This window comes from Nothobranchius furzeri, chromosome 18 (assembly GCF_043380555.1).
Source record: "Nothobranchius furzeri strain GRZ-AD chromosome 18, NfurGRZ-RIMD1, whole genome shotgun sequence".
Taxonomy (NCBI): domain Eukaryota; kingdom Metazoa; phylum Chordata; class Actinopteri; order Cyprinodontiformes; family Nothobranchiidae; genus Nothobranchius; species Nothobranchius furzeri.
Window position 1 is genome coordinate 38344095 of NC_091758.1, and position 21655 is coordinate 38365749.

The window sequence follows — 21655 nt, forward strand, 5'->3', positions numbered from 1 at the left end:
AATAATATCATACTTTAGTATGTGTCCAAAAAATGTAAAAATAATATCATACTATAGTATGTGTCCTCAAAATTTATAAATAATTGCATACTATAGTATGTGTCCTAAAAATGTATAAATAATGTCATACTACAGTATGTGTCCTAAAAATGTATAAATAATATCATACTAAGGTATGTGTCCTAAAAATGTATAAATAATATCATACTTTAGTATGTGTCCAAAAAATGTAAAAATAATATCATACTATAGTATGTGTCCTAAAAATGTATAAATAATATCATACTATAGTATGTGTCCTAAAAATGTAAAAATAATTGCATACTATATTATGTGTCCTAAAAATGTATAAATAATGTCATACTACAGTATGTGTCCTAAAAATGTATTAATAATATCATACTAAGGTATGTGTCCTAAAAATGTATAAATAATATCATATTATAGTATGTGTCCTAAAAATGTATAAATAATATCATACTACAGTATGTGTCCTAAAAATGTATAAATAATATCATACTGTAGTATGTGTCCAAAAAATGTAAAAATAATATCATACTATAGTATGTGTCCTCAAAATTTAAAAATAATATCATACTATAGTATGTGTCCTAAAAAATGTAAAAATAATTGCATACTATAGTTTGTGTCCCAAAAATGTATAAATAATGTCATACTACAGTATGTGTCCTAAAAATGTATAAATAATATCATACTAAGGTATGTGTCCTAAAAATGTATAAATAATATCATATTATAGTATGTGTCCTAAAAATGTATAAATAATATCATACTACAGTATGTGTCCTAAAAATGTATAAATAATATCATACTAAGGTATGTGTCCTAAAAATGTATAAATAATATCATACTAAGGTATGTGTCCTAAAAATGTATAAATAATATCATACTATAGTATGTGTCCTAAAAATTTAAAAAAAAAATTGCATACTATACTATGTGTCCTAAAAATTTATAAATAATATCATACTAAGGCATGTGTCCTAAAAATGTATAAATAATATCATACTAAGGTATGTGTCCTAAAAATGTATAAATAATATCATACTATAGTATGTGTCCTAAAAATGTATAAATAATATCATACTTTAGTATGTGTCCAAAAAATGTAAAAATAATATCATACTATTGTATGTGTCCTCAAAATTTATAAATAATATCATACTATAGTATGTGTCCTAAAAATGTAAAAATAATTGCATACTATAGTATGTGTCCTAAAAATGTATAAATAATGTCATACTACAGTATGTGTCCTAAAAATGTATAAATAATATCATACTAAGGTATGTGTCCTAAAAATGTATAAATGATATCATACTTTAGTATGTGTCCAAAAAATGTAAAAATAATATCATACTATAGTATGTGTCCTCAAAATTTATAAATAATATCATACTATAGTATGTGTCCTAAAAAATGTTAAAATAATTGCATACTATATTATGTGTCCTAAAAATGTATAAATAATATCATACTAAGGTATGTGTCCTAAAAATGTATAAATAATATCATATTATAGTATGTGTCCTAAAAATGTATAAATAATATCATACTACAGTATGTGTCCTAAAAATGTATAAATAATATCATACTAAGGTATGTGTCCTAAAAATGTTTAAATAATATCATACTTTAGTATGTGTCCAAAAAATGTAAAAATAATATCATACTATAGTATGTGTCCTAAAAATGTATAAATAATATCATATTATAGTATGTGTCCTAAAAATGTATAAATAATATCATACTACAGTATGTGTCCTAAAAATGTATAAATAATATCATACTTTAGTATGTGTCCAAAAAATGTAAAAATAATATCATACTATAGTATGTGTCCTCAAAATTTAAAAATAATATCATACTAAGGTATGTGTCCTAAAAATGTATAAATAATATCATACTAAGGTATGTGTCCTAAAAATGTATAAATAATATCATACTTTAGTATGTGTCCAAAAAATGTAAAAATAATATCATACTATAGTATGTGTCCTAAAAATGTATAAATAATATCATATTATAGTATGTGTCCTAAAAATGTATAAATAATATCATACTACAGTATGTGTCCTAAAAATGTATAAATAATATCATACTTTAGTATGTGTCCAAAAAATTTAAAAATAATATCATACTATAGTATGTGTCCTAAAAAATGTAAAAATAATTGCATACTATAGTATGTGTCCCAAAAATGTATAAATAATGTCATACTACAGTATGTGTCCTAAAAATGTATAAATAATATCATACTAAGGTATGTGTCCTAAAAATGTATAAATAATATCATATTATAGTATGTGTCCTAAAATTGTATAAATAATATCATACTACAGTATGTGTCCTAAAAATGTATAAATAATATCATACTAAGGTATGTATCCTAAAAATGTATAAATAATATCATACTTTAGTATGTGTCCAAAAAATGTAAAAATAATATCATACTATAGTATGTGTCCTAAAAATGTATAAATAATATCATATTATAGTATGTGTCCTAAAAATGTATAAATAATATCATACTACAGTATGTGTCCTAAAAATGTATAAATAATATCATACTTTAGTATGTGTCCAAAAAATGTAAAAATAATATCATACTATAGTATGTGTCCTAAAAATGTATAAATAATATCATACTAAGGTATGTGTCCTAAAAATGTATAAATAATATCATATTATAGTATGTGTCCTAAAAATGTATAAATAATATCATACTAAGGTATGTGTCCTAAAAATGTATAAATAATATCATACTAAGGTATGTGTCCTAAAAATGTATAAATAATATCATACTATATTATGTGTCCTAAAAAATGTTAAAAAAAATTGCATACTATACTATGTGTCCTAAAAATGTATAAATAATATCATACTAAGGTATGTGTCCTAAAAATGTATAAATAATATCATAATAAGGTATGTGTCCTAAAAATGTATAAATAATATCATACTATAGTATGTGTCCTAAAAATGTATAAATAATATCATACTTTAGTATGTGTCCAAAAAATGTAAAAATAATATCATACTATAGTATGTGTCCTCAAAATTTAGAAATAATTGCATACTATAGTATGTGTCCTAAAAATGTATAAATAATGTCATACTACAGTATGTGTCCTAAAAATCTATAAATAATATCATACTAAGGTATGTGTCCTAAAAATGTATAAATAATATCATACTTTAGTATGTGTCCAAAAAATGTAAAAATAATATCATACTATAGTATGTGTCCTAAAAATGTATAAATAATATCATACTATAGTATGTGTCCTAAAAATGTAAAAATAATTGCATACTATATTATGTGTCCTAAAAATGTATAAATAATGTCATACTACAGTATGTGTCCTAAAAATGTATAAATAATATCATACTAAGGTATGTGTCCTAAAAATGTATAAATAATATCATATTATAGTATGTGTCCTAAAAATGTATAAATAATATCATACTACAGTATGTGTCCTAAAAATGTATAAATAATATCATACTTTAGTATGTGTCCAAAAAATGTAAAAATAATATCATACTATAGTATGTGTCCTCAAAATGTAAAAATAATATCATACTATAGTATGTGTCCTAAAAAATGTAAAAATAATTGCATACTATAGTTTGTGTCCCAAAAATGTATAAATAATGTCATACTACAGTATGTGTCCTAAAAATGTATAAATAATATCATACTAAGGTATGTGTCCTAAAAATGTATAAATAATATCATACTTTAGTATGTGTCCAAAAAATGTAAAAATAATATCATACTATAGTATGTGTCCTAAAAATGTATAAATAATATCATACTAAGGTATGTGTCCTAAAAATGTATAAATAATATCATATTATAGTATGTGTCCTAAAAATGTATAAATAATATCATACTAAGGTATGTGTCCTAAAAATGTATAAATAATATCATACTAAGGTATGTGTCCTAAAAATGTATAAATAATATCATATTATAGTATGTGTCCTAAAAATGTATAAATAATATCATACTAAGGTATGTGTCCTAAAAATGTATAAATAATATCATACTAAGGTATGTGTCCTAAAAATGTATAAATAATATCATACTATATTATGTGTCCTAAAAAATGTTAAAAAAAATTGCATACTATACTATGTGTCCTAAAAATGTATAAATAATATCATACTAAGGTATCTGTCCTAAAAATGTATAAATAATATCATACTAAGGTATGTGTCCTAAAAATGTATAAATAATATCATACTTTAGTATGTGTCCAAAAAATGTAAAAATAATATCATACTATAGTATGTGTCCTCAAAATTTATAAATAATTGCATACTATAGTATGTGTCCTAAAAATGTATAAATAATGTCATACTACAGTATGTGTCCTAAAAATGTATAAATAATATCATACTAAGGTATGTGTCCTAAAAATGTATAAATAATATCATACTTTAGTATGTGTCCAAAAAATGTAAAAATAATATCATACTATAGTATGTGTCCTAAAAATGTATAAATAATATCATACTATAGTATGTGTCCTAAAAATGTAAAAATAATTGCATACTATATTATGTGTCCTAAAAATGTATAAATAATGTCATACTACAGTATGTGTCCTAAAAATGTATTAATAATATCATACTAAGGTATGTGTCCTAAAAATGTATAAATAATATCATATTATAGTATGTGTCCTAAAAATGTATAAATAATATCATACTACAGTATGTGTCCTAAAAATGTATAAATAATATCATACTGTAGTATGTGTCCAAAAAATGTAAAAATAATATCATACTATAGTATGTGTCCTCAAAATTTAAAAATAATATCATACTATAGTATGTGTCCTAAAAAATGTAAAAATAATTGCATACTATAGTTTGTGTCCCAAAAATGTATAAATAATGTCATACTACAGTATGTGTCCTAAAAATGTATAAATAATATCATACTAAGGTATGTGTCCTAAAAATGTATAAATAATATCATATTATAGTATGTGTCCTAAAAATGTATAAATAATATCATACTACAGTATGTGTCCTAAAAATGTATAAATAATATCATACTAAGGTATGTGTCCTAAAAATGTATAAATAATATCATACTAAGGTATGTGTCCTAAAAATGTATAAATAATATCATACTATAGTATGTGTCCTAAAAATTTTAAAAAAAAATTGCATACTATACTATGTGTCCTAAAAATTTATAAATAATATCATACTAAGGCATGTGTCCTAAAAATGTATAAATAATATCATACTAAGGTATGTGTCCTAAAAATGTATAAATAATATCATACTATAGTATGTGTCCTAAAAATGTATAAATAATATCATACTTTAGTATGTGTCCAAAAAATGTAAAAATAATATCATACTATTGTATGTGTCCTCAAAATTTATAAATAATATCATACTATAGTATGTGTCCTAAAAATGTAAAAATAATTGCATACTATAGTATGTGTCCTAAAAATGTATAAATAATGTCATACTACAGTATGTGTCCTAAAAATGTATAAATAATATCATACTAAGGTATGTGTCCTAAAAATGTATAAATGATATCATACTTTAGTATGTGTCCAAAAAATGTAAAAATAATATCATACTATAGTATGTGTCCTCAAAATTTATAAATAATATCATACTATAGTATGTGTCCTAAAAAATGTTAAAATAATTGCATACTATATTATGTGTCCTAAAAATGTATAAATAATATCATACTAAGGTATGTGTCCTAAAAATGTATAAATAATATCATATTATAGTATGTGTCCTAAAAATGTATAAATAATATCATACTACAGTATGTGTCCTAAAAATGTATAAATAATATCATACTAAGGTATGTGTCCTAAAAATGTTTAAATAATATCATACTTTAGTATGTGTCCAAAAAATGTAAAAATAATATCATACTATAGTATGTGTCCTAAAAATGTATAAATAATATCATATTATAGTATGTGTCCTAAAAATGTATAAATAATATCATACTACAGTATGTGTCCTAAAAATGTATAAATAATATCATACTTTAGTATGTGTCCAAAAAATGTAAAAATAATATCATACTATAGTATGTGTCCTCAAAATTTAAAAATAATATCATACTATAGTATGTGTCCTAAAGAATGTAAAAATAATTGCATACTATAGTATGTGTCCCAAAAATGTATAAATAATGTCATACTACAGTATGTGTCCTAAAAATGTATAAATAATATCATATTATAGTATGTGTCCTAAAAATGTATAAATAATATCATACTACAGTATGTGTCCTAAAAATGTATAAATAATATCATACTTTAGTATGTGTCCAAAAAATGTAAAAATAATATCATACTATAGTATGTGTCCTAAAAATGTATAAATAATATCATACTAAGGTATGTGTCCTAAAAATGTATAAATAATATCATATTATACTATGTGTCCTAAAAATGTATAAATAATATCATACTAAGGTATGTGTCCTAAAAATGTATAAATAATATCATACTAAGGTATGTGTCCTAAAAATGTATAAATAATATCATACTATAGTATGTGTCCTAAAAATGTATAAATAATGTCATACATTAGTATGTGTCCAAAAAATGTAAAAATAATATCATACTATAGTATGTGTCCTCAAAATTTATAAATAATATCACACTATAGTATGTGTCCTAAAAATGTAAAAATAATTGCATACTATAGTATGTGTCCTAAAAATGTATAAATAATGTCATACTACAGTATGTGTCCTAAAAATGTATAAATAATATCATACTAAGGTATGTGTCCTAAAAATGTATAAATAATATCATACTTTAGTATGTGTCCAAAAAATGTAAAAATAATATCATACTATAGTATGTGTCCTAAAAATGTATAAATAATATCATATTATAGTATGTGTCCTAAAAATGTATAAATAATATCATACTACAGTATGTGTCCTAAAAATGTATAAATAATATCATATTATAGTATGTGTCCTAAAAATGTATAAATAATATCATATTATAGTATGTGTCCTAAAAATGTATAAATAATATCATACTACAGTATGTGTCCTAAAAATGTATAAATAATATCATACTAAGGTATGTGTCCTAAAAATGTATAAATAATATCATACTAAGGTATGTGTCCTAAAAATGTATAAATAATATCATACTATAGTATGTGTCCTAAAAAATTTTAAAAAAAATTGCATACTATACTATGTGTCCTAAAAATTTATAAATAATATCATACTAAGGCATGTGTCCTAAAAATGTATAAATAATATCATACTAAGGTATGTGTCCTAAAAATGTATAAATAATATCATACTATAGTATGTGTCCTAAAAATGTATAAATAATATCATACTTTAGTATGTGTCCAAAAAATGTAAAAATAATATCATACTATTGTATGTGTCCTCAAAATTTATAAATAATATCATACTATAGTATGTGTCCTAAAAATGTAAAAATAATTGCATACTATAGTATGTGTCCTAAAAATGTATAAATAATGTCATACTACAGTATGTGTCCTAAAAATGTACAAATAATATCATACTAAGGTATGTGTCCTAAAAATGTATAAATGATATCATACTTTAGTATGTGTCCAAAAAATGTAAAAATAATATCATACTATAGTATGTGTCCTCAAAATTTATAAATAATATCATACTATAGTATGTGTCCTAAAAAATGTTAAAATAATTGCATACTATATTATGTGTCCTAAAAATGTATAAATAATATCATACTAAGGTTTGTGTCCTAAAAATGTATAAATAATATCATATTATAGTATGTGTCCTAAGTATGTGTCCTAAAAATGTATAAATAATATCATACTAAGGTATGTGTCCTAAAAATGTTTAAATAATATCATACTTTAGTATGTGTCCAAAAAATGTAAAAATAATATCATACTATAGTATGTGTCCTAAAAATGTATAAATAATATCATATTATAGTATGTGTCCTAAAAATGTATAAATAATATCATACTACAGTATGTGTCCTAAAAATGTATAAATAATATCATACTTTAGTATGTGTCCAAAAAATGTAAAAATAATATCATACTATAGTATGTGTCCTCAAAATTTAAAAATAATATCATACTATAGTATGTGTCCTAAAGAATGTAAAAATAATTGCATACTATAGTATGTGTCCCAAAAATGTATAAATAATGTCATACTACAGTATGTGTCCTAAAAATGTATAAATAATATCATACTAAGGTATGTGTCCTAAAAATGTATAAATAATATCATATTATAGTATGTGTCCATAAAATTTATAAATAATATCATACTACAGTATGTGTCCTAAAAATGTATAAATAATATCATACTAAGGTATGTGTCCTAAAAATGTATAAATAATATCATACTTTAGTATGTGTCCAAAAAATGTAAAAATTATATCATACTATAGTATGTGTCCTAAAAATGTATAAATAATATCATATTATAGTATGTGTCCTAAAAATGTATAAATAATATCATACTACAGTATGTGTCCTAAAAATGTATAAATAATATCATACTTTAGTATGTGTCCAAAAAATGTAAAAATAATATCATACTATAGTATGTGTCCTAAAAATGTATAAATAATATCATACTAAGGTATGTGTCCTAAAAATGTATAAATAATATCATATTATACTATGTGTCCTAAAAATGTATAAATAATATCATACTAAGGTATGTGTCCTAAAAATGTATAAATAATATCATACTAAGGTATGTGTCCTAAAAATGTATAAATAATATCATACTATAGTATGTGTCCTAAAAATGTATAAATAATGTCATACATTAGTATGTGTCCAAAAAATGTAAAAATAATATCATACTATAGTATGTGTCCTCAAAATTTATAAATAATATCACACTATAGTATGTGTCCTAAAAATGTAAAAATAATTGCATACTATAGTATGTGTCCTAAAAATGTATAAATAATGTCATACTACAGTATGTGTCCTAAAAATGTATAAATAATATCATACTAAGGTATGTGTCCTAAAAATGTATAAATATTATCATATTATAGTATGTGTCCTAAAAATGTATAAATAATATCATACTAAGGTATGTGTCCTAAAAATGTATAAATAATATCATACTAAGGTATGTGTCCTAAAAATGTATAAATAATATCATACTATAGTATGTGTCCTAAAAAATGTTAAAAAAAATTGCATACTATACTATGTGTCCTAAAAATGTATAAATAATATCATACTAAGGTATGTGTCCTAAAAATGTATAAATAATATCATACTAAGGTTTGTGTCCTAAAAATGTATAAATAATATCATACTATAGTATGTGTCCTAAAAATGTATAAATAATATCATACTTTAGTATGTGTCCAAAAATGTAAAAATAATACCATACTATAGTATGTGTCCTCAAAATTTATAAATAATATCATACTATAGTATGTGTCCTAAAAATGTAAAAATAATTGCATACTATAGTATGTGTCCTAAAAATGTATAAATAATGTCATACTACAGTATGTGTCCTAAAAATGTATAAATAATATCATACTAAGGTATGTGTCCTAAAAATGTATAAATAATATCATACTATAGTATGTGTCCTAAAAAATGTTAAAAAAATTGCATGCTATACTATGTGTCCTAAAAATGTATAAATAATATCATACTAAGGTATGTGTCCTAAAAATATATAAAAAATATCATACTTTAGTATGTGTCCAAAAAATGTAAAAATAATATCATACTATAGTATGTGTCCTAAAATATATAAATAATATCATATTATAGTATGTGTCCTAAAAATGTATAAATAATATCATACTACAGTATGTGTCCTAAAAATGTATAAATAATATCATACTAAGTTATGTGTCCTAAAAATGTATAAATAATATCATACTTTAGTATGAGTCCAAAAAATGTAAAAATAATATCATACTATAGTATGTGTCCTAAAAATGTATAAATAATATCATATTATAGTATGTGTCCTATAATATCATACTAAGGTATGTGTCCTAAAAATGTATAAATAATATCATACTATAGTATGTGTCCTAAAAAATGTAAAAATAATTGCATACTATAGTATGTGTCCTAAAAATGTATAAATAATATCATACTACAGAATGTGTCCTAAAAAGGTATAAATAATATCATACTTTAGTATGTGTCCAAAAAATGTAAAAATAATATCATACTATAGTATGTGTCCTAAAAATGTAAAAATAATTGCATACTATAGTATGTGTCCTTCAAATGTATAAATAATATCATACTAAGGTATGTGTCCTAAAAATGTAAAAATAATTGCATTCTATAGTATTTGTCCTAAAAATGTATAAATAATATAATACTAAGGTATGTGTCCTAAAAATGTATAAATAATATCATACTAAGGTATGTGTCTTAAAAATTATAAATAATATCATACTATATTATGTGTCCTAAAAATGTATAAATTATTTAATACTACAGTATGTGTCCTAAAAATGTATAAATAATATCATACTAAGGTATGTGTCCTAAAAATGTATAAATAATATCATACTATAGTATGTGTCCTAAAAATGTATAAATAATATCATACTATAGTATGTGTCCAAAAAATGTATAAATAATATCATACTATAGTATGTGTCCTAAAAATGTATAAATAATATCATACTGTAGTATGTGTCCTAAAAATGTAATAATAATTGCATACTATACTATGTGTCCTAAAAATGTATAAATAATATCATACTAAGGTATGTGTCCTAAAAATGTATAAATAATATCATACTAAGGTATGTGTCCTAAAAATGTATAAATAATATCATACTATAGTATGTGTCCTAAAAATGTATAAATAATATCATACTTTAGTATGTGTCCAAAAAATGTAAAAATAATATCATACTTTAGTATGTGTCCAAAAAATGTAAAAATAATATCATACTATATTATGTGTCCTAAAAATGTATAAATAATATCATACTAAGGTATGTGTCCTAAAAATGTATAAATAATATCATATTATAGTATGTGTCCTAAAAATGTATAAATAATATCATACTAAGGTATGTGTCCTAAAAATGTATAAATAATATCATACTAAGGTATGTGACCTAAAAATGTATAAATAATATCATATTATAGTATGTGTCCTAAAAATGTATAAATAATATCATACTAAGGTATGTGTCCTAAAAATGTATAAATAATATCATACTAAGGTATGTGTCCTAAAAATGTATAAATAATATCATACTATATTATGTGTCCTAAAAAATGTTAAAAAAATTGCATACTATACTATGTGTCCTAAAAATGTATAAATAATATCATACTAAGGTATCTGTCCTAAAAATGTATAAATAATATCATACTAAGGTATGTGTCCTAAAAATGTATAAATCATATCATACTATAGTATGTGTCCTAAAAATGTATAAATAATATCATACTTTAGTATGTGTCCAAAAAATGTAAAAATAATATCATACTATAGTATGTGTCCTCAAAATTTATAAATAATTGCATACTATAGTATGTGTCCTAAAAATTTATAAATAATGTCATACTACAGTATGTGTCCTAAAAATGTATAAATAATATCATACTAAGGTATGTGTCCTAAAAATGTATAAATAATATCATACTTTAGTATGTGTCCAAAAAATGTAAAAATAATATCATACTATAGTATGTGTCCTAAAAATGTATAAATAATATCATACTATAGTATGTGTCCTAAAAATGTAAAAATAATTGCATACTATATTATGTGTCCTAAAAATGTATAAATTATTTAATACTACAGTATGTGTCCTAAAAATGTATAAATAATATCATACTAAGGTATGTGTCCTAAAAATGTATAAATAATATCATACTATAGTATGTGTCCTAAAAATGTATAAATAATATCATACTATAGTATGTGTCCAAAAAATGTATAAATAATATCATACTATAGTATGTGTCCTAAAAATGTATAAATAATATCATACTGTAGTATGTGTCCTAAAAATGTAATAATAATTGCATACTATACTATGTGTCCTAAAAATGTATAAATAATATCATACTAAGGTATGTGTCCTAAAAATGTATAAATAATATCATACTAAGGTATGTGTCCTAAAAATGTATAAATAATATCATACTATAGTATGTGTCCTAAAAATGTATAAATAATATCATACTTTAGTATGTGTCCAAAAAATGTAAAAATAATATCATACTTTAGTATGTGTCCAAAAAATGTAAAAATAATATCATACTATATTATGTGTCCTAAAAATGTATAAATAATATCATACTAAGGTATGTGTCCTAAAAATGTATAAATAATATCATATTATAGTATGTGTCCTAAAAATGTATAAATAATATCATACTAAGGTATGTGTCCTAAAAATGTATAAATAATATCATACTAAGGTATGTGTCCTAAAAATGTATAAATAATATCATATTATAGTATGTGTCCTAAAAATGTATAAATAATATCATACTAAGGTATGTGTCCTAAAAATGTATAAATAATATCATACTAAGGTATGTGTCCTAAAAATGTATAAATAATATCATACTATATTATGTGTCCTAAAAAATGTTAAAAAAATTGCATACTATACTATGTGTCCTAAAAATGTATAAATAATATCATACTAAGGTATCTGTCCTAAAAATGTATAAATAATATCATACTAAGGTATGTGTCCTAAAAATGTATAAATCATATCATACTATAGTATGTGTCCTAAAAATGTATAAATAATATCATACTTTAGTATGTGTCCAAAAAATGTAAAAATAATATCATACTATAGTATGTGTCCTCAAAATTTATAAATAATTGCATACTATAGTATGTGTCCTAAAAATGTATAAATAATGTCATACTACAGTATGTGTCCTAAAAATGTATAAATAATATCATACTAAGGTATGTGTCCTAAAAATGTATAAAAAATATCATACTTTAGTATGTGTCCAAAAAATGTAAAAATAATATCATACTATAGTATGTGTCCTAAAAATGTATAAATAATATCATACTATAGTATGTGTCCTAAAAATGTAAAAATAATTGCATACTATATTATGTGTCCTAAAAATGTATAAATAATGTCATACTACAGTATGTGTCCTAAAAATGTATTAATAATATCATACTAAGGTATGTGTCCTAAAAATGTATAAATAATATCATATTATAGTATGTGTCCTAAAAATGTATAAATAATATCATACTACAGTATGTGTCCTAAAAATGTATAAATAATATCATACTTTAGTATGTGTCCAAAAAATGTAAAAATAATATCATACTATAGTATGTGTCCTCAAAATTTAAAAATAATATCATACTATAGTATGTGTCCTAAAAAATGTAAAAATAATTGCATACTATAGTTTGTGTCCCAAAAATGTATAAATAATGTCATACTACAGTATGTGTCCTAAAAATGTATAAATAATATCATACTAAGGTATGTATCCTAAAAATGTATAAATAATATCATATTATAGTATGTGTCCTAAAAATGTATAAATAATATCATACTAAGGTATGTGTCCTAAAAATGTATAAATAATATCATACTTTAGTATGTGTCCAAAAAATGTAAAAATAATATCATACTATAGTATGTGTCCTAAAAATGTATAAATAATATCATACTAAGGTATGTGTCCTAAAAATGTATAATTAATATCATATTATAGTATGTGTCCTAAAAATGTATAAATAATATCATACTAAGGTATGTGTCCTAAAAATGTATAAATAATATCATACTAAGGTATGTGTCCTAAAAATGTATAAATAATATCATACTATAGTATGTGTCCTAAAAAATTTAAAAAAAAATTGCATACTATACTATGTGTCCTAAAAATTTATAAATAATATCATACTAAGGTATGTGTCCTAAAAATGTATAAATAATATCATACTAAGGTATGTGTCCTAAAAATGTATAAATAATATCATACTATAGTATGTGTCCTAAAAATGTATAAATAATATCATACTTTAGTATGTGTCCAAAAAATGTAAAAATAATATCATACTATTGTATGTGTCCTCAAAATTTATAAATAATATCATACTATAGTATGTGTCCTAAAAATGTAAAAATAATTGCATACTATAGTATGTGTCCTAAAAATGTATAAATAATGTCATACTACAGTATGTGTCCTAAAAATGTATAAATAATATCATACTAAGGTATGTGTCCTAAAAATGTATAAATGATATCATACTTTAGTATGTGTCCAAAAAATGTAAAAATAATATCATACTATAGTATGTGTCCTCAAAATTTATAAATAATATCATACTATAGTATGTGTCCTAAAAAATGTTAAAATAATTGCATACTATATTATGTGTCCTAAAAATGTATAAATAATATCATACTAAGGTATGTGTCCTAAAAATGTATAAATAATATCATATTATAGTATGTGTACTAAAAATGTATAAATAATATCATACTACAGTATGTGTCCTAAAAATGTATAAATAATATCATACTAAGGTATGTGTCCTAAAAATGTTTAAATAATATCATACTTTAGTATGTGTCCAAAAAATGTAAAAATAATATCATACTATAGTATGTGTCCTAAAAATGTATAAATAATATCATATTATAGTATGTGTCCTAAAAATGTATAAATAATATCATACTACAGTATGTGTCCTAAAAATGTATAAATAATATCATACTTTAGTATGTGTCCAAAAAATGTAAAAATAATATCATACTATAGTATGTGTCCTCAAAATTTAAAAATAATATCATACTATAGTATGTGTCCTAAAGAATGTAAAAATAATTGCATACTATAGTATGTGTCCCAAAAATGTATAAATAATGTCATACTACAGTATGTGTCCTAAAAATGTATAAATAATATCATACTAAGGTATGTGTCCTAAAAATGTATAAATAATATCATATTATAGTATGTGTCCATAAAATTTATAAATAATATCATACTACAGTATGTGTCCTAAAAATGTATAAATAATATCATACTAAGGTATGTGTCCTAAAAATGTATAAATAATATCATACTTTAGTATGTGTCCAAAAAATGTAAAAATAATATCATACTATAGTATGTGTCCTAAAAATGTATAAATAATATCATATTATAGTATGTGTCCTAAAAATGTATAAATAATATCATACTACAGTATGTGTCCTAAAAATGTATAAATAATATCATACTTTAGTATGTGTCCAAAAAATGTAAAAATAATATCATACTATAGTATGTGTCCTAAAAATGTATAAATAATATCATACTAAGGTATGTGTCCTAAAAATGTATAAATAATATCATATTATACTATGTGTCCTAAAAATGTATAAATAATATCATACTAAGGTATGTGTCCTAAAAATGTATAAATAATATCATACTAAGGTATGTGTCCTAAAAATGTATAAATAATATCATACTATAGTATGTGTCCTAAAAATGTATAAATAATGTCATACATTAGTATGTGTCCAAAAAATGTAAAAATAATATCATACTATAGTATGTGTCCTCAAAATTTATAAATAATATCACACTATAGTATGTGTCCTAAAAATGTAAAAATAATTGCATACTATAGTATGTGTCCTAAAAATGTATAAATAATGTCATACTACAGTATGTGTCCTAAAAATGTATAAATAATATCATACTAAGGTATGTGTCCTAAAAATGTATAAATAATATCATACTTTAGTATGTGTCCAAAAAATGTAAAAATAATATCATACTATAGTATGTGTCCTAAAAATGTATAAATAATATCATATTATAGTATGTGTCCTAAAAATGTATAAATAATATCATACTACAGTATGTGTCCTAAAAATGTATAAATAATATCATATTATAGTATGTGTCCTAAAAATGTATAAATAATATCATACTTTAGTATGTGTCCAAAAAATGTAAAAATAATATCATACTATAGTATGTGTCCTCAAAATTTATAAATAATATCATATTATAGTATGTGTCCTAAAAATGTATAAATAATATCATACTACAGTATGTGTCCTAAAAATGTATAAATAATTGCATACAATAGTATGTGTCCTAAAAATGTATAAATAATATCATATTATAGTATGTGTCCTAAAAATGTATAAATAATATCATACTAAGGTATGTGTCCTAAAAATGTATAAATAATATCATACTAAGGTATGTGTCCTAAAAATGTATAAATAATATCATACTATAGTATGTGTCCTAAAAATGTATAAATAATATCATACTTTAGTATGTGTCCAAAAAATGTAAAAATAATATCATACTATAGTATGTGTCCTAAAAATGTATAAATAATATCATATTATAGTATGTGTCCCAAAAATGTATAAATAATATCATACTAAGGTATGTGTCCTAAAAATGTATAAATATTATCATATTATAGTATGTGTCCTAAAAATGTATAAATAATATCATACTAAGGTATGTGTCCTAAAAATGTATAAATAATATCATACTAAGGTATGTGTCCTAAAAATGTATAAATAATATCATACTATAGTATGTGTCCTAAAAAATGTTAAAAAAAATTGCATACTATACTATGTGTCCTAAAAATGTATAAATAATATCATACTAAGGTATGTGTCCTAAAAATGTATAAATAATATCATACTAAGGTTTGTGTCCTAAAAATGTATAAATAATATCATACTATAGTATGTGTCCTAAAAATGTATAAATAATATCATACTTTAGTATGTGTCCAAAAATGTAAAAATAATACCATACTATAGTATGTGTCCTCAAAATTTATAAATAATATCATACTATAGTATGTGTCCTAAAAATGTAAAAATAATTGCATACTATAGTATGTGTCCTAAAAATGTATAAATAATGTCATACTACAGTATGTGTCCTAAAAATGTATAAATAATATCATACTAAGGTATGTGTCCTAAAAATGTATAAATAATATCATACTATAGTATGTGTCCTAAAAAATGTTAAAAAAATTGCATGCTATACTATGTGTCCTAAAAATGTATAAATAATATCATACTAAGGTATGTGTCCTAAAAATATATAAATAATATCATACTTTAGTATGTGTCCAAAAAATGTAAAAATAATATCATACTATAGTATGTGTCCTAAAATATATAAATAATATCATATTATAGTATGTGTCCTAAAAATGTATAAATAATATCATACTACAGTATGTGTCCTAAAAATGTATAAATAATATCATACTAAGTTATGTGTCCTAAAAATGTATAAATAATATCATACTTTAGTATGTGTCCAAAAAATGTAAAAATAATATCATACTATAGTATGTGTCCTAAAAATGTATAAATAATATCATATTATAGTATGTGTCCTATAATATCATACTAAGGTATGTGTCCTAAAAATGTATAAATAATATCATACTATAGTATGTGTCTTAAAAAATGTAAAAATAATTGCATACTATAGTATGTGTCCTAAAAATGTATAAATAATATCATACTACAGAATGTGTCCTAAAAAGGTATAAATAATATCATACTTTAGTATGTGTCCAAAAAATGTAAAAATAATATCATACTATAGTATGTGTCCTAAAAATGTAAAAATAATTGCATTCTATAGTATTTGTCCTAAAAATGTATAAATAATATAATACTAAGGTATGTGTCCTAAAAATGTATAAATAATATCATACTAAGGTATGTGTCTTAAAAATTATAAATAATATCATACTATATTATGTGTCCTAAAAATGTATAAATTATTTAATACTACAGTATGTGTCCTAAAAATGTATAAATAATATCATACTAAGGTATGTGTCCTAAAAATGTATAAATAATATCATACTATAGTATGTGTCCTAAAAATGTATAAATAATATCATACTATAGTATGTGTCCAAAAAATGTATAAATAATATCATACTATAGTATGTGTCCTAAAAATGTATAAATAATATCATACTGTAGTATGTGTCCTAAAAATGTAATAATAATTGCATACTATACTATGTGTCCTAAAAATGTATAAATAATATCATACTAAGGTATGTGTCCTAAAAATGTATAAATAATATCATACTAAGGTATGTGTCCTAAAAATGTATAAATAATATCATACTATAGTATGTGTCCTAAAAATGTATAAATAATATCATACTTTAGTATGTGTCCAAAAATTTTAAAAATAATATCATACTATAGTATGTGTCCTAAAAATGTATAAATAATATCATACTATAGTATATGTCCTAAAAAATGTAAAAATAATTGCATACTACAGTATGTGTCCTAAAAATGTATAAATAATATCATACTTTAGTATGTGTCCAAAAAATGTAAAAATAATATCATACTATAGTATGTGTCCTAATAATGTATAAATTATATCCTACTAGAGTATGTGTCCTAAAAATGTATAAATAATATCATACTACAGTATGTGTCCTAAAAAGGTATAAATAATATCATACTATAGTATGTGTCCTAAAAATGTATAAATAATATCATACTTTAGTATGTGTCCAAAAAATGTAAAAATAATATCATACTATAGTATGTGTCCTAAAAATGTATAAATAATATCATACTGTAGTATGTGTCCTAAAAAATGTAAAAAATAATTGCATACTATACTTTGTGTCCTAAAATGTATAAATAATATCATACTAAGGTATGTGTCCTAAAAATGTATAAATAATATCATACTAAGGTATGTGTCCTAAAAATGTATAAATAATATCATATTATAGTATGTGTCCTAAAAATGTATAAATAATATCATACTTTAGTATGTGTCCAAAAAATGTACAAATAATATCATACTATAGTATGTGTCCTAAAAATATATAAATAATATCTTACTATAGTATATGTCCTAAAAAATGTAAAAATAATTGCATACTATAGTATGTGTCCTAAAAATGTATAAATAATATCATACTACAGTATGTGTCCTAAAAATGTATAAATAATATTATACTAAGGTATGTGTCCTAAAAATGTATAAATAATATCATACTATAGTATGTGTCCTAAAAATGTAAAAATAATTGCATACTATAGTATGTGTCCTAAAAATGTATAAATAATATCATACTAAGGAATGTGTCCTAAAATGTATAAATAATATCATACTATATTATGTGTCCTAAAAACGTATAAATAATATCATACTATAGTATGTGTCCTAAAAAATGTAAAAATAATTGCATACTATAGTATTTGTCCTAAAAATGTATAAATAATATAATACTAAGGTATGTGTCCTAAAAATGTATAAATAATATCATACTAAGGTATGTGTCCTAAAAATGTATAAATAATATCATACTAAGGTATGTGTCCTAAAAATGTATAAATAATATCATACTAAGGTATGTGTCCTAAAAATATATAAATAATATCATACTATAGTATGTGTCCTAAAAATGTAAAAATAATTGCATACTATAGTAGGTGTCCTAAAAATGTATAAATAATATCATACTAAGGTATGTGTCCTAAAAATGTATAAATAATATCATACTATAGTATGTGTCCTAAAAACGTATAAATAATATCATACTATAGTATGTGTCCTAAAAATTTTAAAAATAATTGCATACTATAGTATTTGTCCTAAAAATGTATAAATAATATAATACTAAGGTATGTGTCCTAAAAATGTATAAATAATATCATACTAATGTATGTGTCCTAAAAATGTATAAATAATATCATACTACAGTATGTGTCCTAAAAATGTATAAATAATATCATACTAAGGTATGTGTCCTAAAAATGTATAAATAATATCATACTACAGTATGTGTCCTAAAAATGTATAAATAATATCATACTAAGGTATGTGTCCTAAAAATGTATAAATAATATCATACTAAGTTATGTGTCCTAAAAATGTATAAATAATATCATACTATACTATGTGTCCTAAAATTGTATAAATAATATCATACTATAGTATGTGTCCTAAAAATGTATAAATAATATCATTCTTTAGTATGTGTCCAAAAAAATGTAAAAATAATATCATACAACAGAATGTGTCCTAAAAATGTATAAATAATATCATACTATAGTATGTGTCCTAAAAAATGTAAAAATAATTGCATACTATAGTATGTGTCCTAAAAATGTATAAATAATATCATACTACAGTATGTGTCCTAAAAAGGTATAAATAATATCATACTAAGGTATGTGTCCTAAAAATGTATAAATAATATCATACTATAGTATGTGTCCTAAAAATGTATAAATAATATCATTCTTTAGTATGTGTCCAAAAAAATTTAAAAATAATATCATACTACAGAATGTGTCCTAAAAATTTATAAATGATATCATACTATAGTATGTGTCCTAAAAAATGTAAAAATAATTGCATACTATAGTATGTGTCCTAAAAATGTATAAATAATATCATACTACAGTATGTGTCCTAAAAAGGTATAAATAATATCATACTAAGGTATGTGTCCTAAAAATGTATAAATAATATCATACTATAGTATGTGTCCTAAAAATGTATAAATAATATCATACTTTAGTATGTGTCCAAAAAATGTAAAAATAATTGCATACTATAGTAGGTGTCCTAAAAATGTATAAATAATATCATACTAAGGTATGTGTCCTAAAAATGTATAAATAATATCATACTATAGTATGTGTCCTAAAAATGTATAAATAATATCATACTAAGGTATGTGTCCTAAAAATGTATAAATAATATCATACTGTAGAATGTGTCCTAAAAATGTATAAATAATATCATACTAAGGTATGTGTCCTAAAAATGAATAAATAATATCATACTAAGGTATGTGTCCTAAAAATGTACAAATAATATCATACTATAGTATGTGTCCTAAAAATGTATAAATAATATCATACTGTAGTATGTGTCCTAAAAAATGTAAAAATAATTGCATACTATACTTTGTGTCCTAAAAATGTATAAATAATATCATACTAAGGTATGTGTCCTAAAAATGTATAAATAATATCATACTACAGTATGTGTCCTAAAAATGTAAAAATAATTGCATTCTATAGTATTTGTCCTAAAAATGTATAAATAATATAATACTAAGGTATGTGTCCTAAAAATGTATAAATAATATCATACTAAGGTATGTGTCTTAAAAATTATAAATAATATCAAACTATATTATGTGTCCTAAAAATGTATAAATAAAATCATACTTTAGTATGTGTCCAAAAAATGTAAAAATAATATCATGCTATAGTATGTGTCCTAAAAATGTATAAATTATTTAATACTACAGTATGTGTCCTAAAAATGTATAAATAATATCATACTAAGGTATGTGTCCTAAAAATGTATAAATAATATCATACTATAGTATGTGTCCTAAAAATGTATAAATAATATCATACTATAGTATGTGTCCAAAAAATGTATAAATAATATCATACTATAGTATGTGTCCTAAAAATGTATAAATAATATCATACTGTAGTATGTGTCCTAAAAATGTAAAAATAATTGCATACTATATTATGTGACCTAAAAATGTATAAATAATATCATACTAAGGTATGTG